Raw genomic sequence first — 13,810 nt, 5'->3', positions numbered from 1 at the left:
GGCCAACATGGTGAAACCCCATCTCTACTAAAAATGCAAAAATTAGCCAGGTGTGCTGGTACACGTCTATAATACCAGCTACTTGGGAGGCTGAGGCACAAGAATTGCTTGAACCCAGGAGGCAGAGGTTGCAGTGAGCTGAGATCGTGCCACTGTATTCCAGCCTAGGCAACAAAGTGAGACTCTGTCTCAAAAAAAAAAAGTAAAAAATAAAATAAAACCCACCAATCACAAGTGAAGGAGGTACAACTTACTAAGTGTCTGGTTGGCAGAGAGCTGAAAATAATCTGTGGACAGACCTACTAACACCACAGTCCACCCTTCTGGATCACCAAATATTCTAACAAAATATACACACCATTTCCCTAAGTGGAGAAAAACAATCATATCAAATTCAAAGTCCACGAAGGATACTTTGTCTCCACATCAGGTTCGATTATGATTTATCTTGATCCAGAGACCTATAAACTAAAAAGACAAGTTGTCTGAACCCAACATGCAAGACATGATATCTGGGTTTCAAAAAACAAACAAACAAACATGACAAGCCATACTAAAATGCAAAAACGCAGTTTGAGGAAATAGAATAAGGATTAGAACCAGACAAACATCGCATACTCTCACTCATATGTGGGAGCTTAAAAAGTGTATTTCATGAAGATAGAGAGTAGACTGGTAGTTATCAGAGGCTGGGAAGGAGAGAGGGGGAATAGGGAGAGGTTGATTAATAGGTACAAATATACACTTTGATAAAAGAAATAAGACCCAATGTTTAATAGATAATTACGGTGACTATAGTTTACAATAATCTATTGTATATTTCAAAATAGCTAGAAAAGGCCAGGTGTGGTGGCTCATGCCTGTAATCCCAACATTTTGGGAGGACAAGGCAGAAGGATTGCTTGAGCCTGGGAGTTTGAGACCAGCCTGGGAAACATAGTGAAACTCTGTCTCTACAAAAAAAAAAAAAAAAAACTGTAAAAAGTAGCCAGGCATGGTGGTATGCACCTGTAGTCTCAGCTACTCAGGAGGCTAGGTGGGAGGATCACTTGAACCTGGGAGTTTGAGACTGTAGTGAGATATGTTCCACCATTGCACTCTAACCTGGGTGGAAGACTGAGACACCATCTATAAAAAAAGTTTAATTTTTTTAAAAAATTGCTAGACAGAATAAATGTTTCTAGCATACAGACAATACAAATATTTAAGATGACAAATGTCTTAATTAGACTGATTTGATCATTACAAATTATATGAATGTATTAAATTATCACATATATCCCCAAAATATGTACATTTATGTATTTTTTTTAAATCTTTTTCTAAAAAGTGAAGGACAAGGCATGCAGGGCACCCACCACTGAAGCCTAGGATACACCATCTGCCTACTCACCCATTCCCTCCACAGTACATGCCAGGTGCCCTGAGCCAACTACCCTCCTCCCCTCAAGATGTAGCACAATATTTGGCTAACCTGCTTGTGTTCATGGCCACACTGTTGATCATCCTGCTGCTGATGGTATGTGATGAGTGGGGCATCCATTGTATTTTGTATGGCATCTTTTTAAAATCTAAATTCAAGTTTCTGCAAGAACTGATGGGAGAAACAGAACCCCACGAGGGAGATCAAGAGCCTTCGGGGTCTGAAACTGAAGAAGACACTTCATTCTCTCCACATCTGAATGATCAGATTCATTCACCAAAGGAGGGCACCTGCTGATGAAGGCCACTGACCCCAGACATAGTCTGTTATTGGTGAATGATGAAAGAAAATTGCTAGCCTCTGTCTTTAGTGACTTGGCTTTGAAATTTACTAAATGACTGAAGAACATTTGTACTTGGATTTTAAGTCCAAAAAAAGAAAAAAGAAAGACAAATAAAGACTCAAAGACTTTCTAAAACAAAAATTGAGAGAGTTTGTTACCAGTAGACCTACCTTGCAAGAAATTTTAAAAGAAGCTCTTCTGACAGAAGAAAATAATATAGGTCAGAAATTCAGATCTTCATAAAGAAAGGAAGGGCATTAGAGAAGGAATAAGTGAAGGTAAAATACAAAGTTTTCTTTTTCTTTTTCTTTTTTTTTAGACAGAGTCTCACTCTGTTGCCCAGGCTGCAGTGCAGTGGTGCGATCTTGGCTCACTGCAACCTCCGCCTCCCAGGTTCAAGTGATTCTTCTGCCTCAGCCTCCCAAGTAGCTGGGACTACAGGTGCACGCCACCACGCCTGGCTAATTTTTTTATTTTTAGTAGAGACGGGGTTTCACCATATTGGCCAGGCTGGTCTCGAACTCCTGACCTCGTGATCCACCCGCCTCAGCCTCCCAAAGTGCTGGGATTACAGGTGTGAGCCACCGCGCCTGGCCTATTTTTCTTATTCTGAATTGATCTGACAGATAACAGTTTGTTCAAAATAATAATAGCAAGGAGGTGGAGCAAGATGGCCAAATAGAAGCCTCCACCAATTGTCCTCAACGCAAGAATATAAAATTGAACAACTATCCACATACAAAAAAAAATGCACCTCCATAAGAACCAAAAACCAGGTGAGTGATTACAGTACCTGGTTTTAACTTCATATCACTGAAAGAGACACTGAAGACAGTAGAAAAGACAGTCTTGAGTTGGCTATGCCATTCATCCCCCATTCTCAGCTCCAGCCACGAGGTACGGAGAGATAATCTGTGCACTTGAGGCAGGAACAGCACAGTGATTGTGGGACTTTGCATTGGAAATCAGTGCTTGCCTGTCACAGCAGAAAACAACACCAGGCAGAACTCAGGCAGCGACCACAGAGGGAGCATTTAGACCAGCCCCAGCCAGAGGGGAATCACCCATCCCAGCAGTCAGAACTTGGGTTCTGGCAAGTCTTGCCACCATGGGCTAAAGTGCTCTGTGATTCTAAATAAACTTGACAGGCAGTCTACACCACAAGGCCTGCAATTTCTAGGCACGTCCTGGTGCTGTCTTGGACTTGGAGGCAGAGCAGTTGGGGGCCACATGACGCAGTGAAACACTAGCTAAGGGTGTCCAAGGGAGTGCTTATGCCAACCCTCCCTCAACCACAGGTAGTATAGCTGGTAGCTCTGGGAAAGACTCCTTCCTTCTGCTTTAGGAGCAGAGAGAGAAGAATAAAGAGGACTTTGCCTTGCAGTGTGGATGCCAGCATAGCCACAGCAGGATAGGGCACAGGCAGAGTTCCCATTCCCTGAGGCTCCCATTCCAGGCCCTAGCTCCTGGATAATATTCCTAGATACTCCCTGGACCAGAAGGAAACCCACTGCCTTGAAGGGAAGGACTCAGTCCTGGCATCTCTCATCACCTGCTGAATAAAAATCCCTTGGGGTCTGAAAAATCAGCAGTGGCAGCCAGGCAGTACTCACCATGGGCCTTAGGTGAGACTCAGAGATGTGCTGGCTTCAGCTATAACCCAGCACATTTGAAACTATAGCGGCTATGGGGAGAGATTTCTTCTGCTTGAGAAAAGGAGAGGTAAGAATAAAGGGGACTTTGTTTGCAGCTTACGTACCAGCTTGGCCACAGTTTGGTAGAGCACCAGGTAGGCTCATAGGGTTCCTGATTTCAGGCCTTGGCTTTTGGATGATATTTCTGGACCTGCTCTGGGCCAGAGGGGAGCCCACTGCCCTGAAGGGAGAGTCCTAGGTCTAGAAGCATTCACTACAAGCTGACTGAAGAGCCTTTGGGTCTTGAGTGAATATCAGGGGTAGCCAGGCAGTACTCACCTGGGACAATGGTGGCCATGAGAAGAGACTCCTCTACTTGTAGAAAGGTGAGGGAAGAGTGGGATGTCATCTTGTAGCTTGGGTGCAAGCTCAGCCACAGTAACATAGAACTCCAGGCCCTGGCTCCCAGGCGACATCTCTGGACCCACCTGGGAACAGGGGGAATGTGCTGCCCTGCAGAGAAGAACGCAAGCCTGGCTGGCTTTGCCACCTGCTAATGGTAGAGCCCTTAGGGCCTTGCACAAACATAGGTGGCAGCCAGGCAGAGGTTACTGAGGGCCTTGATTGAGACCCAGTGCTAAGCTGGCTTCAGGCCTGACCAGCATAGTCCCAGTAGTTGTAATCATAGGGGTGCATATGTCACCCCACCCCCAGCTCCAGGCAGCTCAGCAGAGAGAGACTCCATTTGTTTGGGAGAAAGTAATGGAAGAGAACAAGAGTCTCTGCCTGGTAATCCAGTGAATCTTTCCAGATCTTATCTAAGAACACCAAGGCAGTACCTCTACAAGTCTGCAAAAGCCACAGCATTACTGGGCTTGGGGTGCCCCCTCATACAGATATGGCTGCTATGACCAAAAATTTAGACCACAATGCCCAAGTCCCTCTGAATACCTGGAAAGTCTTCTGAAGAAGGATGAGTACAAACAAGCCTAGATTTCGAAGACTACAATAAATACCCAACTCTTCAATGCCCAGATATCAACAAACCCCACAAGCATCAAGACCATCCAAGAAAACATTACTTCGCCAATTGAGCTAAATAAGGCACCAGTGACCAATCAAGAAGAGACAGAAATATGTGACCTTTCAGACAGAGAATTTAGAATTTTTGAGTAAACTCAATGAAATTCAAAATAGCACAGGAAAGGAATTCAAAATCCTATCAGATAAAGTTAACAAAGAAATTGAAATAATTAAAAAGAATCAAGCAGAAATTCTAGAGTTAAAAAGGGCAAGGAACATACTGAAGAATAATATATCAGAGTCTCTCTTTTTTTTTTTTTTTTGAGATGGGGTCTCATTCTGTCACCCAGGTTGGAATGCAGTGGTGCAATCTTGGCTCACTGCAACCTTTACCTCCTGGGATCAAGTGACCCTCCCACTTCAGCCTCCTGAATAGTTGGGACCACAGGCACACACCACTATGCTTGGTTAATTTTTTGTATTTTTGGTAGAGACAGGATTTCACCATGTTGCCCAGGCTGGTCTGGAACTCATAAATTCAAGTGATCTACCTGCCTTGGCTTCCCAAAGTGCTGGGATTACAGATATGAGCCACAGTACCCAGCCTATCAGAGTCTCTTAACAGCAGAATTGATCAAGCAGAAGAAAGAATTAATGAGCTTGAAGACAGGCTATTTAAAAATGCACAGTTACAGGAGACAAAGTAAAAAATAATAAAAAAGAATGAAGCATGCTTAGAAGATCTAGAAAATAGCCTCCAAAAGGCAAATCTAAGATTTATTGGCCTTAAAGAGGCAGTAGAGAGGGAGAGATAGGGATAGAAAGTTTATTCAAGGGGATAATAACAGAGAACTTCCCAAACCTAGAGAAAGATACCAATATTCAAGCACAAGAATGTTACAGAACACCAAGCAGATTTAATCCAAATAAGACTACCTCAAGACATTTAATAATCAAACTCCAAAAGGTCAAGGAGAAAGAAAGGATTCTAAAAGCAGCAATACATAAAAAAGAAATAACATACAATGGAGGCTGGGCACTGCGGCTCACGCCTGTAATCCCAGCACTTTGGGAGGCTGAGGCAGGTGGATCACTTGAGGTCAGGAGTTCTAGACCAGCCTGGCCAACATGGTGAAACCCCATCTCCACTAAAAACACAAAAATTAGCTGGCAGTGGTGGTGGGCACCCGTAATCCCAGCTACTCGGGAGGCTGAGACAGGAGAATCACTTGAACCCTAGGGGCGGAGGTTGCTGTGAGCCGAGATCATGCCACCTCACTCCAGCCTGGGTGACAGAGTGAAACTGCATCTCAAAAAAAAACAAGGCTAGGCGCAGTGGCTCATACCTGTAATCCCAGCACTTTGGGAGGCTGAGGCAGGTGGATCACAAAGTCAGGAGATCGAGACCATCCTGGCTAACACTAACCATCTCTACTAAAAATACAAAAAATTAGCCGGGCGTGGTGGTGGGCGACTGTAGTCCCAGCTACTCAGGAGGCTGAGGCAGGAGAATGGCGTGAACCCAGGAGGTGAAGCTTGCAGTGAGCCAAGATTGCACCACTGCACTCCAGCCTGGGTGACAGAGCAAGACTCCATCTCCAAAAAAACAAAACAAAACAAAACAAAACCATACAATGGAGCTCCAATACATCTGGCAGCAGACTTCTCAGTGGAAATCTTACAGGCCAGAAGAGAGTGACATGACATATTTAAAGTGTGGATGGAAAAAACTTTTCTCCCAAAATAGTGTATCCAGTGAAAGTATCCTTCAAACAAAAAGGAGAAATAATTTCCCAGACAAACAAAAACTGAGGGATTTCATCAACACCAGACCTGTTCTACAAGAAATGCTAAAGGGAGTTCTTCAATCTGAAAGAAAAGAATGTTAATAAGCAATAAGAAATCAGCTGAAGGTACAAAACTCACTGAGAGTAGTAACTACATAGAAAAGCACAGAATAGGCCGGGTGTGGTGGCTCACACCTGTAATCCTAGCACTTTGGGAGGCCAAGGCAGGTGAATCACTTGAGGTCAGGAGTTTGAGACCAACCTGGCCAACATGGCAAAACCCCAACTCTACTAAAAATATAAAATTAGCCAGATGTGGTGGCATGTGCCTGTAGTCCCAGCTACTTGGGAGGCTGAGGCAGGAGAATTGCTTGAATCTGGGAGATGCAAGTTGCAGTGAGCCAAGATCATGCCACTACACTCCAGCCTGGGCAACAGAGCAAGACTCCATCTCAAAAAACAGAAAAGAAAAGAATATTATAACACTGTAATTGTGATGGGTAAACTACTTATATCTTGAGTAGAAAGACTAAACAATGAGCCAATCAAAAATAATAACTACAATGACTTTTCAAGACCTAGACAGCACAATAAGATATAAATAGAAACAACAAAAGTTTAAAAAGTAGGGGGATGAAGATAAAACTGCTGAGTTTTTATTAGTTTTCTCTTTGCTTGTTTGTTAGTTTGTTTCCTTGTTTATGAAATCAGTGTTAAGTTGTCATCAGGTTAAAATAATAGGTTATAAGATATTATTTGCAAGCCTCATGGTATCAAATCAAAAAACATACCACATATACAAAAGCAAGAAATTAAACATATCACCAGAGAAAGTCACCTTCACTTAAAGGAAGACAGAATCAAGGAAAGAAGGAAAAGAAGACCACAAAACAACCAGAAAACAAGTAACAAAATGGCAGGAGTAAGTCCTTACCTACCAATAATCACATTGAATGTAAATGGACTAAACTCTCCAATCAAAAGAGAGAGTGGCTGAATGAATTAAAAAAAAAGAAAAAAACAAGATCTATTGCTTACAAGAAACACATTTCACCTATAAAGACTCACATACACTGAAAATAAAGGGATGGAAAAAGATACTCCACACCAATGGAAACGAAAAGACAGCAGGAGTAGCTACACTTATATCAGACAACATAGATTTCAAGAGAAAAACTGGCCAGGCACAGTGGATCATGACTGTGATCCCAAGCATTTTGGGTGGCCAAGGTGGGTGGATCACCTGAGGTCAGGAGTTTGAGACCAGCCTCGCCAGCATGGCAAAACCCCATCTCTACTAAAAATACAAAAATTAGCCAGGCATGATGGCACATTCCTGTAGTCACAGCTACTTGGGAGGCTGAGGCAGGAGAATCACTTGAACCCAGGAGGCAGAGGTTGCAGTGAGCCAAGAGGGCACCACTGCACTCCAGTCTGGGTGACAGAGCAAGACCTCATCTAAAAAAAAAAAAAAAAAGATTTCAAGACAAAAGCTATAAAAAGAGACAAGGAAGGTTATTATATAATAATAAAGGGGTCAATTCAGCAAGAGGATATAACAATTGTAAACATATATGAACCCAACACTGGAGCGCCCAGATATATACAGCAAATATTAAAGCTAAAGAGAGAGATACACCTCAATACAAAAATAGCTGGAGACTTCAACACCCCACTTTCAGCACTGTACAGATCATCAGACAGAAAATCACCAAGGAAACACTGGACTTCATCTGCACTATAGACCAAATGGACCTAATGCATATTTACAGAACATTTCCTCCAATGGGTGCAGAATGCTCATTCTTCTCCTCAGTACCTAAATTATTCTCAAGGATAGACCATACACTAGACCACAAAACAAGCCTTTAAAATTAAAAAAAAAAAAGAATCTTCCCAGACCACAATGGAATAAAACTAGAAATAATAACAAGAGTTATTTTGGAAACTATACAAACACATGAAAATTAAACAATATTCTCTTGAATGACCAGTGGATCAATGAAGAAATTAAGAAGAAATTTGAAAAGTCTCCCAGCCAGGGAAAGCCAGGGACCCAATGGCTTCCCTACTGAAGTTTATCAAATATTTAAAGAAAACTAATACCAATTCTACTCAAACCATTCTGAAAAATAGAGAAGGAGGGAATACTTACAAACTCATTCTATGAAGCCAGTATTACCCCGATACCAAACCAGAAAAAGACACATCAAAAAAAGAAAACTACAAGCTAATATCCCCAATGAACAAGGATGCAAAAATCTTCAACAAAATACTAGCAAACTGAATTCAACAACACATTAAATTCATCACTGATCATTCATCATGACCAAATAGGCAAGGATGGTACAAGATATGCAAATAAATTAATGCAATACATTATATCAACAGAATAAAGGAAACCCCATATGATTGTTTCAATTGATGCTGAAAAAGCACTTTATAAAATTCAATATTCCTTCATGATAAAATCTCTCAAAAAACTGGGCATAGAAGGAACATACCTCAACAAATAAAAGTTATATATGACAGATCCACAGCTAGTATCATACCAAATGGGGAAAAATGGAAAGCCTTTCCTCTAAGATCTGGAACACAACAAGAATGTCCACTTTCACCACTGTTATTCAACATAGTTCTGGAAATCCTAGCTAGAGCAATTAGACAAGAGAAAGAAAGGGCATCCAAATTGGAAAGGAAGGCCGGGCATGGTGGCTCACAACTGTAATCCCAGCACTTTGGGAGGCTGAGGCAGGCAGATCACTTGAGGTCAGGAGTTTGAGACCAGCCTGGCCAACATGGTGAAAACCCATCTCTACTAAAAATACAAAAATTAGCTGGGCGTGGTGGTGGAAGCCTGAAATACCAGCTACTTGGGTGGCTAAGGCTGGAGAATCGCTTGAATGCAGTGAGCCAAGATCATGCCACTGCACTCCAGCCTGGGTGACAGAGCAAGACTCTGTCTCAAAAAAAAAAAGGAAAGGAAGAAGTCAAATTATCATTGTTCATAGGTGGTATGATCTTATATTTGGAAAAACATAAAGAATCCACCAAAAAACTATTAGAACTGATAAATTCAGTAAAGTTGCAGGATACAAAATCAATCAACATACAAAAATCAGTAGCATTTCTATATGCCAACAGCAGATAATCTGAAAAAGAAATCAAGAAAGTAATCCCACTTATAATAGCTACAAATAAAATTAAATACCTAGGAATTAACTTAACGAAAGAAGTGAATGACCTCTACAATGAAAACTATAAAACACTGATGAAAGAAATTGAGGAAGACACCAAAAAATGGAAAGATATTTCACGTTCATGAACTAAAAGAATCAATATTGTGAAAATGTTCATATTGCCCAAAGCAGTCTGTAGATTCAACGTAATCCCTATCAAAATACCAATGACATTTTTCACAGAGATAGAAAAAACAGGCTGGGCAAGGTGGCTCATGCCTATAATCCCAGTACTTTAGGAAGCCAAGGTAGGTGGACTGTCTGAGCCCAAGAGTTTCAGACCAGCCAGGGCAAGATGGTGAGACCACACCTATACAAAATTTTTTTTTAAATTAAAATTAGAAAAAAAATGCTAAAATTATATGTAACCACAAAAGATCCAGAATAGCCAAGCTATATTGAGCAAAAACGACAAAACTGAAGAATCACATTACTTGACTTCAAATTATACTACACAGTATATAGTACAGCATGGTACTGACATAAAAACAGACACATAGACCAGTGGAACCAACAGGCAGGATGAGATCACCAAGGAGACATACATGAGAAAGAGGAAAGGCCTGGAGCCTGAATCTTAGGGCCCTCCAATATTCAGTGGTCAGGGAAATGAGGATGAACCAGCCAGCAACAAATCTACATCTGCAGTGAACTCATTTTTTACAAAAGTGCCAAGAACATACATTGGGGAAAAAAAGTCTCTTCAATAAATAGTGCTGGGAAAACTGGATATCCGTATGCTGAAGAATAAAACTAGACCCCTATCTCTCACCATATACAAAAATAAAATTAAAATAGATTGAAGACTTAAATCTAAGACCTCAGGCTGGGCATGATGTCTCATGCCTGTAATTCCAGTACTTTGGGAGGCCAAGGCAGGCAGATCACTTGAGGTCAGGAGTTTGAGACCAGCTTGGGAAACATGGTGAAACCCTGTCTCTACTAAAAATACAAAAACTAGCTGGGCGTGGTGGCAAGCATCCGTAATCCCAGCTACTTGGAAAGCTGAGGCAGCAGAATCGCTTGAACCTGGGAGGCAGAGGTTGCAATGAGCCAAGATCGTGCCACTGCACTCCATCCTGGGTGACAGAATGAGAGACCATCTCAAAAATAAAATAAAATAATATGTATATATGTGTGTGTGTGTGTGTGTGTGTGTGTGTGTATCCTCAAACTATGAAAGTGTAGAAAGGAAACATTGGGGAAACTCTCCAAGACATTAGGCTGGACAAAGATTTCTTAAGTAATACTCCACAAGCACAGGCAAGCAAAGTAAAAAATGGACAAATGGGATCACGTCAAGTTAAAAAGCATCTGCAGAATGAAGCAAACAGTCAACAAAGTGAAAAGACAACCCACAGAATAGGAGAAAATATATACAAACTATCCATTTGACAAGGGATTAATAGCCAGAATATATGAGGAGCTCAAACAACTTTATAGGAAAAAATCTAATAATCCAATTAAAAATGGCCAAACGATCTGAACAGACATTTCTAAGGAAGACATACAAATAGCAAATAGGTATATGAAAAGGTGCTCAGTATCACTGATCATTAGAGAAATGCAAATCAAAATTATAATAAGATATCATCTCATCACAGCTAAAATGGCTTTTATGCAAAAGATAGGCAATCATGAATGCTGGTGAGCATGTGAAGAAAAGGGAACCATCACACACTGATGATGGGAATGTAAATTAGTACAACCACTATGGAGAACTGTTTGGAGGTTCCCCAAAAAACTAAAAATAGAACTATCATGTAATCCAGCAATCCCCCTGCTAGGTATATACCCAAAATACGAAGAAATCAGTGTATCAAAGAGATATTTGCATTCCCATTTATTGCAGCACTATTCACAATAGCTGAGATTTGGAAGCAACCTAAGTGTCCATCAACAGACAAATGGATAAGGAAGATGTGGTACTTATACATAATGGAGTACTATTCGGCCATAACAAAAGAAGGAGACCCTGTCATTTGTAACAACATGGATAGAACTGGAGGTCATTATGTTAAGTAGGCCAGGCACAGAAAGACAAACTTCACATGTTCTCACTTATTTGTGGGAGCTAAAAATTAAAACAATCCAATTCATAGAGACAGAAAGTAGAATGACGGTTACCAGAGGCTGGGAAGGATAGTGGGAGAGATAGGAGAGGGGATGGTTAATGGGTACAAAATATAATTAAATAGAAAGAATAAGCTACTATCTGATAGCACAACAGGGTGACTATAGTCAACAATAATGTATTGTACATTTTTAAATAACTAAAAGAACGTAATTGGATTGTTTGTAACACAAAGACAGAATAAATGCTTGAGGTGCTGGATACATTTACCCTTATGTGATTATTACACATGATATGCCTGTATCAAAATATCTCATGTACCCTATAAATATATATACCTACTATGTACCCACAAAATTGAAAATTTTAAAAAAAGCTGGAGTAGTTATATTAATTTCAGACATAGCAGACTTCAAAGCAATGAAAATTATCAAGAATAAAGAGGACCGTTACATAATAATAAGGGGGTCAATCCTCTAAGCAGCCATAACAGTTCTTAACGTGTATACAACTAACAACAGAGCATCAAAATACACCTGGCAGAAACTGATAGAACTGCAAGGAAAAATAGATGAATCCATTATAGTTGGAGACTTCAATACCCCTCTATTACACATTGACAGATACAGCAGATAGAAAAATCAATAAAGATATAGTTGAACTCAACAGAGCCAAGAGGCCAATTCCAAAAGGGAAAAATAAAAACAGAACAGGCACTACTCTAGCAATTTGGAAATCCTGATGAGCAGCTATTGCAAGGCTTTCCCACCCTAGAGATGGGAACTGTTTCATGATTAGGTCCAGATCTGCTCCCTGGGTGGTGGCAGGGGGTGGGGTGGGGGTGCTCCCTGAGTATTGTTTTTAGGCTCTTGGCCCTGTGCTCTGGGAGATTCTTCCTTCTCCTTATGCTTTCTCACCATATCTAAACTGAGCATTGGAGAATATGCCCTCCCTTGCAGCTGCATTGGGACACAAACCTTGTGCAACTGCTCAGATTCCTTTGACAGCTTCCTCCAATCACAATTCCGGGAACCTGCCCCGAAGACATCCTTCCAAAGTACAAAACAACATATATACAAGGACATTAATTGCAGCCTTATTTGTAATATCAAAAGACTGGAAACAACTCAAATGTTCATCAAGTATTAAAGTATTACTCTGGTTGGTTGAATACATTATAGTACATTTATATAATGAAATACTAATGCAGCTGTAAAAAGAATGAGGAAGATCTCACTGAACTGAAGTGACCTCCTGAATATATTGTTAAGTGAGAAAAGCAAGATACAGAACAATGCAAATAGTATGCCAACTTTTGTGTAAGAAAAAAGTTGTGTGTGTGTGTGTGTGTGTGTGTGTGTGTGTGTGTGTACACAGAGAGAGAGAGAGAGAGAGAGGATTGCAGGCAAGAACTTGCAAGATGACTTTGCCTTTAACCAACATGGGGGCAACAGTGAGAGGAGCAGGTTGGGGGCACACCGGGATTCAGACTTGAACATGCTAAACTCAGATGCCAGTTACACATCCATCCAATCGGAGATGTTGAACAATCCGTTGGTTTTGTGAGTCTGACGACCAGAAAGGGTCTAAATTGGAGACATAATTATGAGAGTCATTGGCATACAGCTGGTGTTTAAACCCATGAGGCAGGATGAGATCACCAAGGAGACATACATAAGAGGAAAGGCCTGGAGCCTGAACCTTGGGGCCCTCCAATATTCAGTGGTCAGGGAAATGAGGATGAACCAGCCAGCAAGAAGGGAGGAGAGGGCCAAGTGAGCGGAAAGTTTCTCAAGGAGAAAATGACCACCTGTGCAGAATCAGATAGGGACAGAGAATCACCACTGGCCTTAGCAACTGACCTTGCCAAGAGCAGTTTCAGAGGAGGTGAGGAAGAGTCCTGATCAGAGAGGCTTTAAGGGGAAATGGAAGCCTACATATTGGGATAGTGAGTATAGTTATATTTTTAAAGAGTTCATCGCTGAAGAGTAGTTGGAAAAGAGACATGGAGTCAAGAGAAGATCAACATTTTACGATAGGAACAATGATAGCATGTTTGTATGCTGATGGTCCAGTAGCAGGACAAACTGACGATAGCAAAAGGGAGTCTTATCATATGATTTATAAATATGAGGGAAATGACACTTTGGGAGGCGGTTAGGAAAAGTTAAAACTGTTGGCCAAGGTCATAGAGCAGGATGTGACCCATACCTCCATCCCCACCATGTCCCGGAATGAGCACAGCAGGTCTCTGGCTCTGCCCATCAATAGCCACAGACCTGTGAGC

The 13,810-nt window shown here is 41.2% G+C and overlaps 1 long non-coding RNA gene across 1 annotated transcript in view; it reads right to left on the bottom strand.

Annotated features, from left to right (window-relative positions):
* Positions 1 to 13,810, bottom strand: part of LOC134729889 (uncharacterized) — a 30,559-nt gene that overhangs the window by 1,711 nt on the left and 15,038 nt on the right. Inside the window, exons 3-4 of the long non-coding RNA XR_010111416.1 lie at positions 3,740 to 3,913; positions 2,560 to 2,742 (exon numbers count right to left, since the gene is read on the bottom strand). This is a non-coding gene — a long non-coding RNA (uncharacterized LOC134729889). The remainder of the gene's footprint in view (positions 1 to 2,559; positions 2,743 to 3,739; positions 3,914 to 13,810) is intronic.

This window comes from Pan paniscus, chromosome 2, assembly GCF_029289425.2.
Source record: "Pan paniscus chromosome 2, NHGRI_mPanPan1-v2.0_pri, whole genome shotgun sequence".
Classification (NCBI taxonomy): Eukaryota; Metazoa; Chordata; class Mammalia; order Primates; family Hominidae; genus Pan; species Pan paniscus.
The sequence above is the reverse complement of the archived record's forward strand: the minus strand, read 5'-3'. Positions and strand labels throughout refer to the sequence as shown.